Source organism: Rhinopithecus bieti, unplaced genomic scaffold, assembly GCF_001698545.2.
Source record: "Rhinopithecus bieti isolate Rb0 unplaced genomic scaffold, ASM169854v2 scaffold_47444, whole genome shotgun sequence".
In the NCBI taxonomy this organism is placed as follows: Eukaryota; Metazoa; Chordata; class Mammalia; order Primates; family Cercopithecidae; genus Rhinopithecus; species Rhinopithecus bieti.
In genome coordinates, this window is record NW_016819781.1 from 276,283 (window position 1) to 297,569 (window position 21,287).

Below are 21,287 nucleotides of genomic sequence, written 5' to 3' on the forward strand. Positions count from 1 at the left end.
TTTTTTTTGAGGTGGAGTTTTGCCTTTGTCACCCAGGCTAGAGTGCAATGGTGTGATCTCGGCTCGCTGCAACCTCCACCTCATGGGTTCAAGCAATTCTGTCTCAGTCTCTCGAGTAGCTGGGATTACAGGTGACTGCCACCATGCCTGGCTAATTTTTTGTATTTTTAGTAGAGACGGGGTTTCTCCATGTTGGGCAGGCTGGCCTCGAACTCCTGACCTCAGGTGATCTGCCCACCTCGGCCTCCCAAAGTGCTGGGATTACAGGTGTGAGCCACCATGCCTGGCCAACAGCTATTTTAAAAAAGTGTGGTCCCTGCACCTTTAGGAGTTCCTGTGACTCTTTCAGGGGATCTTCAAAGTAGAAACCATCTTAGTCCAGTTGGGCTGCTATAATAAAAGACCATTGATTGAGTAGCTTTGAAACAACAGAAATTTACGTCTCATAGTTCTGGAGGTTGGGAAGTCCAAGATCAAGATGCTGGCGCATTCAGTATGTGGTGAGGATTTTCTGGCCCATAGATGGCACCTTCTCACTGTGTCTTCCCATGGTGGAAGTAGGAAGGCAACTCTTTGGGACTTCTTTATTAAGGGCACTCATCTCATTCAGGAGGGCTGCACCCTCATAATCACCCCTCAAAGCCCCACCTCCTAATATCATTACATGGCCTATTAGATTTTTGATATTTGAATTTGGGGGGAACACAACATTCAGTCTATAGCAAACACTAAGATGTCATTTGCCTTGTTCACTGGGTTGACATTTGCACTGAGTATGTGAAACCAGTGGTGTGTAGTACTGCTGGGGGCCTTAGCAGAAATCAGGCAATGGGGTCCAACTGTGCTGGTCATCACTGCCATGGCGCCGCCACGCAGTTGAAGTGAAAAAACAAGCCTGCCAATTTCACTTAAAAAATGTTAAAAATAATTGCTGGGCATGGTGGCTCATACCTGGTAATCTCAGCACTTTGGGAGGCTAAGGTAGGCAGATCACCTGATGTCAGGAGTTCAAGACCAGCCTGGCTAACATGGCGAAAACCCATCTCTATTAAAAATATCAAAATTAGTTGGGCTTGGTGGTGGGCACCTGTAGTCCCAGCTACTTGGGAGGCTGAGTTAGGAGAAACGCTTGAACCTGGGAGGCGAAGGTTGCAATGAGCCGAGATTGTGCCATTGCACTCCAGCCTGGGCAACAGAGTGAGACTCTGTCTCAAACAAACAAAAAATGGTAAGAAAATTATTACTTTTATTAAATTTGGCCCTTGTGTACACATTTTAAAAGGATATTCTGGGTGATGAAGTATGCACAAAGTACTTTTGCTCCATTCCAAAGTACAATAATTGCCTTAAGAAAAAAGCACTTGTGTGTTGGAGTTGAGATTGTTTTCCATGAAACACCATTTTATTTGAAAGAATAACTGTCAGGCAAACTGTGGTTACTCAGACTATGGTATTTGGCAGATATTTTCCTGAAAATGAGCAAAAGGAGCCTGTCACTTCAAGAAAAACAACTGACAGTATTTGTTACCGAGGATAAAATACAAGTTTTCAAGCAAAAACTAGAATCTTGGAAAATTTGTTTCTGCCATCATGATCTTGACAACTCAAATACTTAAAGACTTTTCTGGTAAGATCAGTAGTAATATTGACAAATGGGATTCTTTTAATATTGTCTAATCAAATGAGCCAACATTTGGAAGATTTGAATAGCTGGTGAACCAATATTTTCCAAATGATCTATATGTTTTGTTACAAAACCATTTTTTTCTTTGTTTTACTGCATTTTCAACTTAAAGAAATTATTTGCTGCAAGCTTGCTGTTATGGACTGAATTATATCCTCCCCTCTCCCGGCAAATCATATGTCGAAGCCCTAATCCCTGGAACCTCAAAGTATGACTGCAGTATTTGGAGACAGGGCCTTTAAAGAAGTGATTCAGTTGAAATGAAGCCATTACAGTGGGCCCTAACCAGATATTGCTGGTATCCCTGTAATAAGAGGAAGAGACACCATGGACATTGCACACAGAGAAAAGGCCATGTGGGGACGCAGTGAGAAGGCGGCCATCTGTAAGCCAAGGAGAGAGGCCTCAAAGGAAACCAACCCTGCTGGCACCTTGGTCTTTGACTTCCAGCTTCTGGCACTGTGAGAAATTAAACTTCTGTTGTTTGAGTCATCCAGTGTGTGGTATTTTGTTAGGGCAGCCCTAGCGAACTAACACAGTAGCTTATCTTGTAAGGAACCTAGATTAATAGAAATAAGGTTATTGAGGAGTGGGGCAACAATTTGCAGCATATAAAGCTCCAAAGAAGTTTCTCTAACATTTCCCCCCAATTATTTTATACTTCATCTGCCTTTTCTGTCATTTCCCTCTTTTCCTATTTCCTTCCTTTATTTTTTTATGCCCCAAAGCCAAAATGACAAATCTAGCCAGGGTTGCTGCTGTTGCTGGTGTGTATATGTGTTGTGTGCACGTGCATATGTGTGCAGGGAATGTAGAATTGGAGGCTGTCAAATAATTACTGTTTTTGTTTTCTTTTTCATGTCTTGGCATTAATACAAACCTTTTACTCTGACCTACTATTAAGAGAGCAACTTGGAGATGAGAGAGAAGAAATTTGATTGAAAGCTTTTGCCCCGAATGTCTCAGGCAGAGGTATTTGGGATTAACGTGGAGACCCTTCAAGAAAACAAAGTAAAGAGAAAAATATGCCTCTAGAAAAATAAGGCCAGGGCTATTATTTCTCAAGGAGTGAGGGCAACATCAAATTAATGGGAAGAACATATATCCTTCTTGTAGCCTGATTGGGTGTCTTTGGAAGGATAATTAATTTTTTCTGTTTGCAAGTGTTGTTAGCCTTCTGGTATTTTCAGAAGAATAATTGCCACAGCATGGTAAGTGGAGATAATTTTTTTTTTTTTTTTTTGAGACAGAGTCTTACTCTATCACTCTGTCACCCAGGCTGGAGTACGGTGGCATGATCTTGGCTCATTGCAACCTCTACCTCCTGGCTTCAAGCAATTCTCCAGCCTCAGCTTCCCAAATAGCGGGGACTATAGGCATGTGCCACCATGCCCAGCTCATTTTTGGATTTTTAGTACAGATGAGGTTTCACTCTGTTGGCCAGGCTGATCTGGAACTCCAGGCCTCGAATGATCCATCCACCTCGGCCTCCCCAAATGCTGGGATTACATACATGGGCCACCATGCCTGGCTGGTGGAAAGAATTTGAACTGCAATCAAAGCACTTACTATTTCCCTGCCTCTTCCTAACTTGGAACTAAACCCACTCCCTCCCTTGCCCAAGGGAAGTCAGCAGAATTGTGAGCTTGAGTTGGCCACCCAGAATCTTTTATGAGTGTTGTGTGGGTCCAAGCAAGACAGAGCTGCCCTCCCAAGCTTGGGACCCATGTCTGTCCTGGGACCCATATTCGCTCATGGCATCCCCAGCCAGTTCCCAGGGTCCTGTTGAACTGCCCTTGTTGTAATAATATCAGCAGCAATTAGTATCTATTAAATACTCACTGTATACCTGAACTACTACTACTAACTAACTACCTTTGTTAAGTCAACAACAATCCTATAAGGTTATCATCCCTTGAAAGGGACTGGGTAGCTTCTCCCAAACCTGTTTCCCACTGTGGGCACACAGCTAAACTCTATTTCCCAAACTCTTTTACCACTAAGCATGGCAACATGATTAAGTTTTAGCTACAGGCATGTGCGTGAAAGTATTGTGTGTTACTTCCAGGCCTGGGCTAAACAGTGCTCCCATATCTGACTCTACGTTCTTTTCTCCTCTTCCGTCTTGTGCAGACAGGCACCAGAATATTGGAAGCTGCAAGCTGCTTTTATAACCACATCTTGGAAGACAGCTGCCACCCATTTTGGACTCTATGAGAGCAACAAATAAACTCCTATTGTGTTAAGCCACTGAGATTTTTAGGGTTTATTCTAATAGGTTATTAGAGTAGCTCATAGTAATACTTAGTAAAATACATAGTAGTACTTAGCAATACATAGTAAAACTTACACTGTAATACATCCCATTTTACAGGTTACAAAGCTGAGCCAGGCTGGGCGTGACTCATGCCTATAATTCCAGCACTTTGGGAGGCCGAGGCAGGAGGATTATTTGAGGACCCCCGTCTCAAAAAAAGATTAAAAAGTTAGCTGATGTGATGGTGTGTGCCTGTAGTCCCAGCTGCTTGGGAGGCTTAGGCGGGAGGATTTTGTTTGAGCCTAGGAGTTCGAGGTTGCAGTAAGCTATGATCATACCATTGCACTCTTGCTTGGGGCACAGGGCGGGACCCTGTCTCAAAAAGAAAAAAAAAAAAAAGAAAGAATAAGCTGAGCCTTGGAACATTTGTGTTGTCCAGATTCTTACAACTAATCAATAGCTGTATGTAACCTTGAATTGTTTGTATTTCCTTGAGTGTGTAAGAGTGTGTGTGTGTAGCACTGATCTATTAGTGTTTATGGGCACTACAAGGTCCCTCTCAATCTTTTTTTTTTTTTTTTTTTTTGAGACGGAGTCTCGCTCTGTCACCCAGGCTGGAGTGCAGTGGCCGGATCTCAGCTCACTGCAAGCTCCGCCTCCTGGGTTTACGCCATTCTCCTGCCTCAGCCTCCCGAGTAGCTGGGACTACAGGCACCCGCCACCTCGCCCGGCTAGTTTTTTGTATTTTTTAGTAGAGACGGGGTTTCACCGTGTTAGCCAGGATGGTCTCGATCTCCTGACCTCGTGATCCGCCCGTCTTGGCCTCCCAAAGTGCTGGGATTACAGGCTTGAGCCACCGCGCCCGGCCTAGGTCCCTCTCAATCTTAAACAGGGAATGAGAAATGTCAGTTTCAGGTACCATTCTGTACGCTTGTTAAGCGATGGAGAGCTACACCATGTGCTTCTGCTTCTGGGCACTGCTGAGCAAGAAGCAGTGACCCCAAAGCAACTAAAACTCCCTCCCCAGTGTGTCTGCAGCCATAGTGCTGACAGACAAGATCTCAATTCTTATCTGCAATGTGGAGGGCCTGGCCAAGGATGACGCTGGCTTATGGGAGAATGTAACTCTCTAAGATGCCAGTCTTTCCCAGGGATATCAGTTTCAGGAGCCTGGCAGCATGTGGAAGGAAAACAATCTCAGGTTGTCTTACTGTGCTCAGGGAAGGTCCCCCTCCCGCCTTGCCATGTGGAATCTCTACTGGAGCAGAGCAGAAAACAAACCACCCCCCTACCCCACCATTCCACTTTTTTCTGAGAAATGTGTCAGCATAAAATCACGTATTGCAGAAGCCTGGGCAGTGATGTGGCTGGTGTCTGTCTTCCAAGCCTATGCCCAGCTCTCTACTGTTTGTAGATTTAGAAACTGTTAGAATGTTGGTGCTCAAAAGAATATTAGTGACTATTTTGGACTGATAACCTCACTATCAGTCCACTATCAGTTCAGAAAACTGAGACCAGAGAGAAGTGACTCAATGAAGGTCACAGAACTTGTCAGTGGCATATTTGAGCCCTTATTACATGCTTAGCATTATCTCATTGTTTCAGGATCGTGTTTCCGAGAAAAGAGACTCAGAGACTCTAAGACTTGTGTGTAAGAAAAGCATTTATTGGATAGCGCCCTTGGAAACACACCTGAGAAGGAGTGAAAGAGGCAGGACTGGACAGAAGGAGAAGTTGAACTGTAGTAGCAACAGACACCTCAGCTGATGCCATGGGGAGCTCTGAAGCTGGAGTGGCCCTTCAGAGATATCCCAAGTTGAGGCAAGAAGGCTGGAGTTTCTGCCCCACGTGGACCAGTCACTGCATGTGTGCTGCTCCCAGAGAGGGGTGGTAACCTTGGGTGAGGTAGCCTCCTTTGGGAGAGGACAGTTTCCAGGGCTAGTGGAGTGAGTGCCCAGTCCTAGGTCCTGGAGAAGATCTGGATGGAAGACCGCAGCATTGGCTGTGTTCACATTTACACTCAGAGCTTAGGATGATAGAAACTGAAGTTTCGGTCACACAGCCACTAAGAGAAAAATTCAGGTCTCTGGGTCTCAGCTTTCAGCTTGAAGGCTCAAAGTCATCAGGAGGCACAACAGAAAGGACAAAAAAAAAAAAAAAAAAAAAAAAAAAAAAAAAAAAAAAAAAAAAAAAACAAAAGAAAAAAGAAAAGAAAGGTTGCTCTTGAGGCTGATGGACTTCCAGTTTAGGGAAGCGGCCTCAGGGGGATGCCTGTTCAGGACTGGACTGATCGCTGAAGTGTATACTGGAGGAGAGAAGTCGTGGGGCTGGGGAGGGGGTGTGTAAGAAAAGGAGCTTGTCAGCAGGGGCAAAGGGTGGGAGAGAAAAGATTGGTGCTGAATTCCAGAAATCCTGGTCTCCCAGGAGGAACCGAGGAATCCCTGTAACTGCACAGGAATTTCTGTTTCCCTGATGTTAGGGTCTTGGGAGCAACATAGGTTGGGTGAGGTAGAGGTATCATCCTAATAGTTCTTGAAACTTGAAAGAGGTTGACCCCTCCCCAACCAACAGACCACTACATCCCCTAGGGACATAAAGGCCTTAAGTAATTGATGTTATCTGCGGTAGTCTTAGCACCTGGGAGGCATATATTCTGCTGGGAAAAATTGTGAAAGACTTTGAAATGGGCAAAAAAAGACGACTGGGTGTCTTATCTAGGGCACCCTTCCTGGTTATCTGCGTTACCCTGGAGTTTTATTTTGTAGCTCTGCAATTTGTAGAACACTGAGAGTAATACACATGATTCTTACCCATAGAAATGCAAATGAATTTTGTCCAGTGGAGATGCAGTTGGTTGTTGCACTGTGGGTATTGACTAGTTTTACACTTATTTGTAGACTCATTTCAGCATTCCAGATTACTTAGATATGTGTGTTCTTGGAATGATCCTTTGACCTGGTTATAACATCTTACTGGCTCTCTTAATGAGTTAAATAAATCTTTGACCCATGCTTATTTTAAAAAAAGAAGGATAAATAAATCCAGGTTCTCTCTCTCTCTGTTTAGTTGCTCTAAAACCAAGGAAAGTTGAACCACACTATGCAGAGACCTCAGAGACTGCAGGAGGAAGGTGGTACCTAGAGGATGGACAGGGAGAGGTTTGAGAACATCCACTCTACACCCTCATGTCAACCAGAGAAGCTCTACCCTTGTCTTCACTGTTCTCTTTTTTCCAGCAGGGAGCATCTATGTAAGATTTCATTAGAACCAAGTTATCACGGGTTAAATTATGTCCCCACAAAAGTTGAAGCCCTACTTCTCAGTACCTGTGAATGCGGACTATGTTTGGAAATAAGGTCTTTGCAGATGGTCAAGCTAAAATGAAGTCATTAGGGTGAGCTTTAATCCAACACAACTGTGTCCTTATAAAAAGGGGATATTTGGACATAGAGATAGGCATGCCCACAGGGAGAGCCATGTGAAGATAAAGGCAGAGTTTGTGATAATACATCTGCAAACCAAGGAATGCCACATTGCCAGAAAGCAACCAGGAGCTAGGAGATCGGCACAGAACAGATTCTCCCTCACAGCCTTCAGAAGGAATCAACCATGCTGACACCTTGATCTCAGACTTCTAGCCTCCATAACTTTAAGACAATAAGTTTCTGTGTTCTATTCACCATGTTTGTGCTAGTTTGTTACAGTAGCCCTAGGAAGCTAATACACAAGGTTTCTGCATACACATACAGTGTAAACCACCAGATTTTGGCTTCTACCCTCTCTTTACCATGAGAAGTGGAGTTAGGCCTGTAGAGTGTTAGAGTGCTTCAAGTACCTTAAACATAGCCTCCATTCAAGTGGGGAGGCACTTTATCTTTTTGGTTGTAAAACTCTCCAGGAAAATATGAGATCCAAAATAGCACACCCAGCTGCAGTTTGACATGACATAATTACAGCTCTCATGTTTGTTGTAGGCAAAAGAAGAGACCCTTGCTGTGTTTTAGCAAAAGGAACAGATCATTGCCTAAAAGGCACCCAGTTACTGTGTCCCCAATTTCCCAATCAGAACTGTCAGAGATTACACTTAATTAAGCCATCTTCTCCCAGCCTTGTGGGATCCGGTGGGTTCCAGTGGTAATTACTAAGGCTTCACAGTAGGACTGACTTTCCTGTGCCTCTATGCACACTCTCATGGCAGGCAGGGGTAGTTTGGGCTGAGACGAGATCTTGGCTTTTTTCTCAGCATATTCTGGACCAAGCACTGACTGTTTTTAAACACTATTTTAGTTGAATCTAGGTTGATCTGTCTTTTCAACAAGCACGTAAATGCTGAAGAGAACACACCAGGGCTTGAAGGGGGAGTGACCTGTGGGTAGGGCAGGGCCACTTTCTTTTTGCCTTACAAGGAGTTCTCTCGCTGTTCTTTAAGGTGCTTTGGGCAATGAACCTGGAGAATCAGCTTCATGCTTATCTTGGACTGAAGTGTTTTCAGCTGTTCAGTTATTCTCTCTGTTTACTGATCCATTTGATGCCTGTCAGGTGCCTGTGCATTGCTTGCATTCCCTGGGTTGATTATGCATTTGACTCTGATGGGAGATCCCATTATTTGTTTTTCTGCAGGAGATTAAGTAATGTCTAGAGCTGGAATAATGGAGAGGGCAACAAAGGTGAGGCAGGAATAGAGAGTTGAGATTCTGTTTTGCATCTTCCTTGCTTGCTACAGTACATTTGGCATAAGGGGATTTATTTCTGTCTTCTGTATTCTGTCCCATTGGTTTATGTGTCTTTTTTATGCCAGTACCATTCTGTTTTGATTATTATAGCTTTGTAGTATATTTTGAAGTCAGATAGCATGATACCTCCAGCTTTATTTTTCTTCAGGATTGCTTTGGCTATTTGGGGTCTTTTGTAGTTTCATACAAATTTTAGGACAGTCTTTTTCTATATCTGTGAAGAATGTCATTGGTATTTTGATAGGGATCACATTGAATCTGTAGATTGCTTTGGGTAGTGTGGTCATTTTGACAACATTAATTCTTCTAATCCAGCAATATGGAATGTCTTTCTGTTTTTTGTGTGTGTCTTCTTCAATTTTTTCATCAGTGTTTTGCAGTTTTCATTGTAGAGATCTTTCACCTGCTTGGTTAAGTTTATTCTTAGATATTTGTTTTGTAGCTATTGTAAATGGAATTGCTTTCTTGATTTCTTTTTTAGCTATTTTGTTACTGGTATACAGAATTGCTACTGATTTATGCATGCTGATTTTGTATCCTGCAACTTTGCTGAATTCATTTATGAGTTCTTTTTTTTTTTTTGAAACAAAGTCTCGCTCTATCACCCAGGCTGGAGTTGGAGTTCAGTGACTCAATCTTGGCTCACTGCAACCTCCACTTTCCAGGTTCAAGCGATTCTTGTGCCTCAGCCTCCCGAGGAGCTGGGACTACAGGCTCACGCCACCATGCCTGGCTATTTTTTTGTATTTTTAGTAGAGACAGGGTTTTGCCATGTTGGCCAGGCTGGTCTGCAACTCCTGACCTCAAGTGATCTGCCCACTTCAGCCTCCCAAAGTGTTGGATTACAGGTGTGAACCACCACTCCTGACCTCATTTATCAGTTGTAAGAGGTATTTAGGTGGAGTCTTTAGGTTTTTCTATATAAATGTGTCTGCACACTGGGACAATTAGACTTTCTCTTTTCCAGTTTGGATGCTCTTTATTCTTTCTCTTGTTTAATTGCTCTGGTTAGGACTTCTAGTACTATATTGATTAAGAGTGGCAAACTGTAGTCTTCTCTTTAAGCTCAGAGTTCCCACTCCATCTTTGAGACTTAGCACATGTTCACCAAATTAAAAAAAACCCGGCCGGGTGCGGTGGCTCACGCCTGTAATCCCAGCACTTTGGGAGGCCGAGAGGGGCGGATCACGAGGTCAGGAGATCGAGACCATCCTGGCTCACACGGTGAAACCCCGTCTCTACTAAAATACAAAAAAAAAATTAGCCGGGCCTGGTGGCGGGCGCCTGTAGTCCCAGCTACTCCGGTGGCTGAGGCAGGAGAATGGCGTGAAACCGGGAGGCGGCGCTTGCAGTGAGCCGAGATCTCGCCACTGCACTCCAGTCTGGGCGACAGAGTGAGACTCCGTCTCAAACAAACAAACAAACAAACACCCAGTCGCATCTTGTGTCCTGTAAGATCTGACACCTTGGCCTTCAGCTAGTGTTTAATTGAACCTCTCCCAAGTCAACTAACCTCCAGGGCACATTTCATGTGAGTTCCTCCATTGAACTGTCAGCACTTTTGGCCACCTCTAATCCTCTGCCGTGAGTTTCTCTCCTGCCTTCAGAGGAGTCTCTGAAGAGACTTTGCCTATGAGGCTTCATAAAGTAGTGCCTCAACTCTGCCACTGCTGTGAGCACTCATGGTGGGAAGCTGATGTTCATAGCAAGGGGTCTGTCTCCTAGGGCTCCTGAAGCTTCCAACTCTTGAAGTGCTCCTGTGTTGTCCCTGCACTGCCTGGCAGTGTTTTGGGCAGGAGTGGGGAAGAGGTTTCCTTCCCACTATGGGCCATACTTTGCCTCTGGTCTGATTTTTAGTTCAGGTTTAATCTACAAAGGAAATATGTGCTGGGCTGGCTCAGGCCCAAGCCAACACCAAAGTCTCGGGCCAATGCCAGCACACAGTCACCAGGCCAGTGGCATGTTCATGTAGGGGCCTGGATCCCTGGCGGTGGAGTCCTATGACCACAGGGATAAAATGGACTGAGATGACAGTGAGTGATGGCTCCACTAAGAGCTGTCTCCATCAGGATGTCTGCTCTTCTCATCACAAAAGAGATAATACACAAGGTATTTGCTTTTCCTGATGCAAAGCAGAAACTATTACTTGAAACTTTCAGACATGCAGACTTAATGGTGCTAGTCACTTCATGGCTGCTTAGTAAATATTTATCCAAAAAATTGCAAGGCCAAAAAATATGTCTGTCTAGTTGCCTGTGTTCTCATAGCAGAAACTTCAATTGCATTTCTGCTTTTGACTGGGAAGAAGGTTCCAGAACAGACAGGCCCATCTCTAAGTAAATCTAGCAGGAGAAGGAGTAACTTAGACAGGGAAAGCTGAAATCACAATAAAAGAATCCATCCAACAGCAACTCATGAATTTTTGGGAGGAGCTAGAGGAGCTACTCTGAGGGAGATTTTCTCTTGTGTTTCAAACAACTTCTGACCCCTGACTGAGCTAATCATTATGTTTCAGATACAAAAAAAGGTTATCCAAGACTGTGGAGGTTATCTAGATCTGTGACTTCTCAGTCTAAGAGGAAATCCATCCTGCATGAAACATGGGACTTAGCGTTCATTCACCTTACCTGGCCCTTTGAACTGCCAATAGAATTTCACCCAAAAAGGAAGTTTACAGCTCCTTATTATGATAAGTGCCAACATATATCAATCAGGGTCCAGCTGGAGACAGAAACCACACCTGGTATTTAAACAGAAGGAATTATTATACTAACAATTCATATTTGCATAGAGCTTACAGTTTAGAGAGCACTTTTCTTATATTTTGCCCCATTTAAAATCATCACAAAATTGGAGTGACATAGACAGAACATTTTTTTCTTTATGAAACTAAGTAGATATCTAATTATTCGAAAACTTTTCGCATGTGTGTGAAAAGCTATACATATGCATGAAAAATATCAAATAGCACAGAAGGGTAAACAATAAAAAGAAACTCTCCCTGTTACCTGTGATCCCTAGTTCTTTTCTCCAAAATTTTGTTTTCTTCCAGCAATTTTCTTTGCATATATGAGTTTATACACACACACATATCCACACATAAACATATATAATATATACATAGTTATATACAGTCTCCACTAAATAGTTAAAATTAATGTAATTCCTTATAATATACACACATATACTTTTGTATAAATACATCAAAGATTATGTCACATTAGTCTTTTTACCTTTTTATTTATTTTTTTGTATGGCCTCCTCCGTTTCTCATTCATTCATTTATTTGGAAACTATTTACTGAGAAGCTGCTATGTTCCAGGCATTGTATTAGGATGTCGGGATACACCAGAGAGCAAAACAGCTCAACACTATGGTGCTGATGTCTCCCTTCCTTTTTCCTGGTCAGCATGTGGCATTTTCATGCCCCGATGGGGTATCTCAGGCAACCCTTCACAGTTCATGGCATGGCGTGTGTACTCCATTCTATCTTCCTTTTTTGCAAGAATGTGAGGCTTTGCCATGTGTCCCTGAGCCTCCCAGCCACTAGGGTCCAGGTCTAGTTACTATACTTCTATGAGCCATTTGGCTTTCATTTTTGCCCCTCCAGTTGAACTGGGCATCCTTCTTTCATTGTTGGTATCTGTGAATTTCTTTTCTTGCTTTCTAATTCATCTGTGTATTTTAAAACTTTATTTTGAGGAGTCTGTGCATTTTTATTTAGGATTTCTACATGCTGATGGCTGAGGTGGGAGTGAGGAGGTCCTTCAGTGACAGGTCACTTTGTCATGGTGACCCAAAGTGCCCAGGAGTGTTTTGACAGATATTGGGAGAGACCGATAGTGAGAGAAGTATGCGAAGGGAATGGAAAGGTGTTTTGCTGGGCACTAAAAATGTGATCCTCTACCTTCCACAGAGAATGATTTAAATTGTCTTTAAATTTATTTTATTTTTGTCAAGCTATATTTTAATACAGTTCCATGCACAAAATGGAGTCACACAGGGCTCCAGTTATATTTGAAATATGCCTTTAGATTTCCGGTGATGGAGACGGTGAGTTTATTCATCTCGGTGTTTGCCATAGAGTAGATCCTCAATGCATATTGTGAAACAAATGTATGAATTCATGGATGAATGAATGAGTATTGATTTGTTAGGATAAAAGTCCTGCTATTGAGGTCTTTCATCCTTAATAATTTGACAACTCTAATGATTGGAGGAGGTGCTCTAACATTGACCATCAGCCCCAAATTCAGTTAGTGACAAACAATGGCATTCCTGATAGAGGGAGCACAGGAGAAATATGAACGACAAAACTAGAAAGAGGGAGCTTGAAGAGAAAACATTTCTCCAAGTGTCTTAGTCCTTTTGTGTTCCTATAAAAGGATACCTGGGGCTGGATAATTTATAAAGAAAAGAGGTTTATTTGGCCCGTGCTTCTACAGGTTCTACAAGAAGCATGGTACCGGCATCTAAATCTGGTGAGGGCCTCAAACTGCTTCCACTCATGGAGGAAGGCAAAGGGGAGTCTGCCACGTGGTGAGACCAGGAAGCCAAAGGAAAGGAGAGAGGTGTCAGGCCCTTTTTAACAGTCAGTTCCTCCAGGAACAAATAGAGCAGGAGTTCACTCATTACCACAAGGATAGCAATAAGCCATTTATCAGGGATCTGCCCCCATGACCCAAACACTTCCTACCAGGCCCCACCTCCAACACTGGGGATCACATTTCAGTGTGAGACTGGGCGAGTCAAACAAACTATGGAAGTGATAAGCCATAACATCAAGGAAGTGACAAATGGAAGTCAAGTTAAAAAAAGAGAAAGAAATGGCATCGATCACCTTATGGTAGAAATGCTTCATTGTCTTTGCAGAGAAAAATCAAGTAGAATTTTAAGAGTGTGAAGAAAGGAACCGTGGGTTTCTCATTCCACATTGCCTACCAGGTGTAGTGACAGATTTGCCTCAGGAATGTTTTCATGAGGACAAGAAAAGGCACCATTACCAGGGAAGTCACATGTCAGCTGGGCAGCAGTTCTAATAGACTGAATAGCAGGTTCTTCAGAACATGAAACCAACTCAGAAGAAATTTAAACTTAAGTGTTGTGGGGAAATTAAAAAAGAGGCCTTTGATTCCAAAGAGGAGAGAGAGCTTGATAATCACATGAAGTTGGTGAGGATGAATGTCAATGAAGCAGGTGTGAGATTAGAAGCTAAATCAATGACAGTTTTCAGTGCACTGCAATCAGAGAGCAAACCCTGGACAATGGGCGGAGGAGATTAGTGGACCACACTTAGGAGGGGATGGGTGATATGGTTTGGCTGTATCCCCACCCAAATCTCATCTTGAATTGTAGCTCCCATTATTCCCACGTGTCATGGGAGGGACCCGGTGGGAGGTAATTGAATCATGGGGGTGGGTCTTTCCCGTGCTGTTCTCGTGAGAGTGAATAAGTCTCACGCGATCTGATGGTTTCATAAATGGGAGTTCCCCTGCACACATCCTCTTGTCTGCTGCCATGTAAGATGTGTCCTGCTTCCCCTTCACCTTCTGCCATGATTGTGAGGCCTCCCCAGCCATGTGGAACTGTGAGTCAATTAAACCTCTTTTGTTTATAAATTACCCATTCTCGAGTATGACTTTATTATCAGTATGAGAACAGACTAAAACAGTGGGAAGAGGAAACTTGGGAAGAAGGTACCCCAAAGTGTATAAAAGAAGAAGAGAATGACAAGTCCACAGCTGGACCCAGAGGCTACTAACAAAGGAGGCAGAATGATTCCAATCTGTTCTTCTATCCTTTCTCTCAAGGATATGGTCTTCAAACTGAAAAGGGCAGAACAAAGAGTATGTGAAAAGGAAACTGCAGCCAAATAAAGTTCAGAAAATAGTGAGAACCAGGCCCAGATGAATTATCTTCCAGAGATTACAGGAGCTAGAACTATATGAAGCTGTTGTCAATAATCTATGAGAAATTGTAGAAAACTGGTTCTGGCCAGCAGATTGGAGCTGAGTCAACATGATTTTCAGCAGAGTGAAGTCTTTATGTGAATTAGAAAAAGGCGCCCCTTCATCAAGATGCTTTTCTTCCATCTGTTGGGAAATTATCATAATATACAGATTTTAAAGAATAAGATATTTCATGGCCACCTGCCGGAAGAGTCTTATAATAGTCAATGCTCAAATCTATGATATCTGCTATGCATATGGTCCCTCCTAATATGTGGGCACTCTTAAGTATATAGCACCTGCACACCCTGCATGTGCCTCTGGGTTTCAGGACAGGAAAAGGGTGGGTTACAGAAATTATAGAATAAGGCTGGGTGTGTTGGAGGCCGAGGCGAGTGGATCTCCTGAGATCAGGGGTTTGAAACCAGCCTGGCCAACATGGTGAAACACTGTCTGTACTAAAAATACAAAAGTTAGCCAGGCATGGTGGTGCATTCCTGTAATCCCAGCTACTCAGCAGGCTGAGGCAGGAGAATCACTTGAACCTGGGAGGCAGGGGTTGCAGTGAGCCGAGATTGCATCATTGAACTTCAGCCTGGGCAACAGAGCAAGACTCCATCTCAAAAAAAAAAAAAAAGAAAGAAAAGAAAAAAAAAAGAAATTATGGAATAAGAACATGATGTTGATCCTTAGTAATACTGAACACTCCACAATCCTACTTGGGAACATTTAGAAAATAATGTGCCAATATGAGAATTCATCAAGAATGTTGATTAATGGAGAAGAGTTAACTTGGAGAGAGATTTCTAGGGCAGATTATAGTGCTCTTTGCTTAGTTCTGCCATATTTAGCAATTTCTAGACAGCATGGGTCTTCAATTTTCAGATGTGATGCTGGGAGTGGGTAGAGGCTGGGTAATAGAACTGGGTGCATAGAACATTGACAGACTGAAATGATGGACTAATCTGTTAAAATTACATTTAATAGAGAAAACTTGTAGACCTCAGCCATTGTACAATGTCATAAGTATAGAACAGAGGAAGATATAGTTTAGTAGAAACATGAATAAGAGAATTCTGTTGCCAGGAACCTCAATATAAATAACTGGTGAAAAGTGATCCCTATAAAAGTTTTTGGGGTCCTAGACCACAACAATGAAAATAAAATTATTAGAATGATAGAGGTGAGGGCCCTATTCTACTTTTTTCAGCTCAGACCATGATTTTACATTTGATTCTGGGCCCCACACCTGAAGATAAATATAACTACCGGGAGTAAATTGAAATGTTTGTCTAAGAAAGTGAGAGAAACGGAAATTATGTTTATATAGCAGTCTAAGGAATTGGAGATACTAGCTTTTGTGACAGAGAAAATTATAAAAGAAAAAGTTACTCATAATTGATAACTTTCCCATTGAGTCATCATGGTTGAACACTCTTTTGTTTGTGGAAAGCAAAGTCATTCTTGGAATAATGGTCTCTGGCTTTCTGGGATTTGGGGAGAAAGCTAGACAACAAATGGAGAGCAGCCAAAGGGAAAGATGTGGAGGAGAAGGGATGGACTGGGTGGGGATTAGTGGGCTGTGAATCTTCCTTCCACCACATCAGTAAAATCTTTGGTCAAGTTTACATCCTTTCTTTTGCTTGGTGGAAGGTATTTGTTGCTGCAGGCTGGGATGAAGTGTTGAGTTCTGCTTCAAGATGGATGAGCTTGGTCAGGTATGGTGGTTCATGCCTATAATCCCAGCACTCTGGGAGGTGAGGGTGGGAGAATTGCTTGAGCACAGGAACTTGGGACCAGCCTAAGCACCATGGCAAGAACTATCTCTACAAGAATTTTAAAAAATTAGCTAGGAGTGGTGGCGTGCACCTGTAGTCCCAGCCACATGGGAGGCTGAGGAAGGAGGATTGTTTGAGTCTAGGAGGTTGAGGCTGCAGTGGAGCATGACGGTGCCACTGCCCTCCAGCCCGTGTGACAGAACAAGACCCTCTCTCAATGAAAAAAAAAAAAAAAAAAAAAAAAAAAAAAAGATGTTCCCTTCAGAAAGGAGAATTTTCATATGGCAATAACTTCAAAAGACTTTAAGTTCAAAGAGTAAACAATCAATGTAAGCCAGTAGAGCCAAATTAAGATCAGTGAGCAAAAGTTCTAGAATGGCAGGGTTGTTCTGTGGCGAAAAGGATGCTTTCTGAGAGGTAATGAGCTTCCCATCCCTGAGGGGTACAAACAGGCTAGATGATTTTTTTTAGGAGATCATTTTGGGGAAGTATTAAGCTTGAGAAAGGAATTAAATTCTCATTTAAACCCTTAATATCTCTTCCCAACTTAAAATCACTGGAGTTGGTTGTTCTATTTGCAGCAGAGATAGCCTGTGGTTCTAATTTGTTAGACTCCATAGCCATTGTTTTTTCCTTCTTCCATTTAGGCAGGTCAAACAAGCTTCACCCATTATGTTTGACTGATCTATCTTCTCCTCTATATTGAGATGAAATTCATATAACATAAAACCAATCATTTGAAAGTGAACGATTCAGTGGCATTTGATATATTCACAATGTTGTGCACCTCCCATCTCTATCAAGTTCCAAAACACTTGCATCACCCCAAAAGGAAACCCCATACCTGCTAAGCAGTTCCCCTTCTAAGTCTGTGAATCTACAAGTTTTCCTTTCATCTCCTTTGTCATGCCATTTATTTGTGAAAGAAATCTGATCATTTCTACTGCAGAATTTTCTACATTCTGAATTTGGCTAGTTGCTTCCTATGGTGTTAACTTGTTTTACTATTCCTCTCTGTCCTATATTTTCTATAGACTGGTGGTTATGTCTGGAGACCTGGTTGGATCCAGAGTCAACAGTTACTTTGGCAAGGATAATTCACAGATTTTGCTGCATAGCTCCTAGGCCTCACATTGACACACACACAGTGTCCTGATTTTCCAATTCTTTTTTTTTGTTTTTTTGAGACGGAGTCTTGCTCTGTCACCCAGGCTGGAGTGCAGTGGCACAGTCTTGGCTTAGTGCAACCTCTGCCTCCCGGGTTCAAGAAATTCTCCTGCCTCAGTCTCCTGAGTAGCTGGGATTACAGGTACGTGCCACCCTGCCCGGCTAATTTTTGTATTTTTAGTAGAGACAGGTTGGTATTTTTAGTAGAGACCATGTTGGTCAGGTTGGTCTCAAACTCCTGACCTCGTGATCCACCCGCCTTGGCCTCCCAAAGTGCTAGGATTACAGGCGTGAGCCACCGTGCCTGGCGCCAATTTTTACCTTATACTGAGATGAGCAGTGGGTTCAATAGCTGTCAGCCTGATTCATTTACATAAATTTTCCCACCCGCCACCTGTTTATTCAATGATTTTAGTGTCCACCAATGATTGCTTCAAGTTCTAGAGGGGAAGAAGGGACCCCAAAGTGTGTAAAAGAAGAAGAGAATTAGTCTTAATGGTTATTCCATTAGGGATTGCTAAGTGTCATTTCTATCATTTCTTCTGCCCATATTATCTGGAATTCTATTTAAAAAAGTGTACCTTTGGCCGTGCGCGGTGGCTCATGCCTGTAGTTCCAGCACTTTGGGAGGCTGAGGTGGGCAGATCACGAGGTCAGGAGATCGAGACCATCCTGGCTAACAGGGTGAAGCCCCATGTCTACTAAAAATACAAAAAATTAGGCGGGCATGGTGGCGGGTGCCTATAGTCCCAGCTACTGAGCAGGCTGAGGCAGGAGAATCACTTGAACCCGGGAGGCAGAGCTTGTAGTGAGCCGAGATCACGCCACTGCACTCCAGCCTGGGCAACGGAGTGAGACTCCATCCCCAAAACCAAAACCAAAACCAAAACAACAACAACAACAACAAAAATATACCTTTATTGGCCCAGTACGGGGGCTCACGCCTGTAATCCTAACACTTTGGTAGGCTGAGGCAGGTGGGTTGCCTGAGCTCAGGAGTTTGAGACCAGCCTGGGCAACATGGCGAAACCCCATCTCTACTAAAAATACAAAAAATTAGCTGGGCTTGGTGGTGCGCGTCTGTAATCCCAGCTACTGGGGAGGCTGAGGTACGAGAATTGCTTGAACCCGGAAGGCGGAGGTTGCAGTGAGCTGAGATCACTCCACTGCACTCTAGCCTGGATGACAGAGCAAGACTTTGTCTCAAAACAAAGAAACAAAGAAACAAACCAAAAAGCATACCTTTATCAACCCTTTGGTTCATACACTTCATACAGGAAAAACAGGCTAAATGCTTAATCCTAGCATGTCATCAGTTTTCTGAATAGTGAGTCAATGGCCTAGAAAGTTCCAAGAAATGAAGTGCATGCTACTATTGTTATTACTAATTTAAAAAATACCGTAGTGTAACCTGGGTAGCACTCTCAGGGGGTTTTACTATTTCTTTAATTATTGACCACATACCCTGTGGTGGTTTAATCTTAATTCACCAGGCTTCCACTGTTCATTCCTTCATAATGCAGTTTGGATTGGGACAGCTGATGGTGGAAGCATCTATTGGGGGTGGTTAAGTGGCCTGGCTTTGAGTTCTGGTCTATCTACATCCAAATTCTGGCTCCAGCACTTAGCAGGTGTGTGGTCTTGACTACACTGCCAAACTTTTCCAAGCTTTAGTTTCTCCTCTGTGAAAAACAGGATAATAGTATTCATGTTGAATGTTTTGGTGTTAAATGAGATAATGTGTGTATGGTGCTTAACAAAGAGCCTGGCAGGTAGTAAGATTAGAAAAATGGGAACTATTATCATGAGAAGCCTCTTGAAACAGTCTTTCACCCAATAGATCCATCAAGAAACACAAGAATCCCCGCCAAATGTTAACACTTCCTCACCACCAGTCACACGGGGACTTGGCTTGCTCAGTCTTGGATCTGAATTCAGCTGTAGCTTTATTCACCAGATCAGGCAGCTGAGCCCTCTAAACATGTCCCAAAAAGAACTCACTTTCCACCACCCACTGTGCTCACCAATATTATTGAAGTTATTTACTATCTACTTATCTTTCTTTAAACATAAGTTTTGATGAACTCTGCATAAAGATGAAAAATATATCTGATGGTTGTGGCATATTTTCCCCTTCTGCCTCGCTCTCCATCTTTTACCTGCTCTGTGCTGGAAGGCTGACCATATGGGCTTCTGTGTCCTCAGGCTTCTGGCTGGGTTTGGCCGATGGGAGGCACAGGCAGGGGGCCTGGAGTAAGGCTGTGGTTTGATTCCTGCAGCTCCCTCCCTGCCAGGTCATTGTGGCTTGGCTGCATTCCCCTACTGCAGGCTGCAGCTTCTGTCTGGCAGCCCTCTCTCTTGCTCTCTGTAGTTTCCAGACATTTTGGCCTGCAGGAGGTAACAGCTCCCCAGCATTTCCAGCCACAGGATGGTGCATCATCTGAGGCTGCTTTTCCTAACTCCTCCCCTTGACTTTGTAAATAGTACTTTCACTAAACTCTGCTTAAAAGTCCCAATGTAAGTGTGCCACTGTGTCCTCCTGAGTGTTACATACAAAGTGTTTGTGATAGTAGAAGATCAAAACAACCTAAAATAATCAAAAATTATAGGGAACTAGTTTACCAAATTATAAGGAACTAGTTTACCAAGTTATCATATAGTTATTAGATACAGTAATATATAGATATCTGAATTCAAGTTTTATTTGTTTTTTGTTTTTGTTTGGTGACAAGATCTTGCTTTGTTGCCCAGGCTGGAGTGCAGTGGTGAGATCATAGCTTGCCGTAGCCTTGTAAATTCAAGTTTTTGAAAAAATATTTAATGACAAATGTGTATAGCATAATATTCAGGTTCTCCAATTTTGTAAAATGTAGTGTGTGTCTATGCGTGTTAGCCCATAGAAAAAGGTTAGAAGTTGACATTAGTTCTATATAGGATGTAGTTGAATTTAACTTAATTCATGCTTTTTTGTTTCTCGAACTAAAAAATGAAAAGGTAGTTGAGCTTTGTAAGAATAAAATCAATACATTTCATGATTTTTACAGTACTTAAATCAGTTTTTTGGTTAATGTTGTGAATGTCAATTATAGCAACACAGAATAGTTACTTTGGGCAGATGTTTGTTCCTATCTGTATATTGTTATGATATTATTATGATGTCTGTAATTTACTTTAAATTACTTTAGTGTAGATATGTGTATGTATGTGAATGTGAAGGTATGTAGGTGTGTGTGTGAATGTGGATGTGTGCGTGTGTGTGTGAGCGTGTATGTGTTAGTCTGAGCTACTCTCTAGAGGCTGTCACTTTGCCTTAATCAATAGTTCACACTCCAGTGGTGATCTGTGCGTCCATACTCCAGAGGCAGCTGCTACCTCATTTCAGTTGTCTACATCTCAGTCACCATCAGGGACTTCATTACTTAACATATCAGCTGTCAGAAAAGCATTTTCATGGATAAAATTTATGTCTTGTTAATCTGTATAACAGATGTTAGATATAGGCTCATCTTATTGAACTTAAAGATTTTTCAGAGGTGCGGATTGGCCATAATATTTTAGAGACAGTCACCACCCCAGCAAGTCCTATAGCCTGTCCTTTTAGGGATAGTACTCGAGACTTAGTCCTCAAGTGGTTTTGAGTTGAGCCACAGTGTGGGATGATTCTGGTGCTTTCTTTGGACAATAAGGGTGACAGAATTCTGCCTCTGAATATTGCGGTGT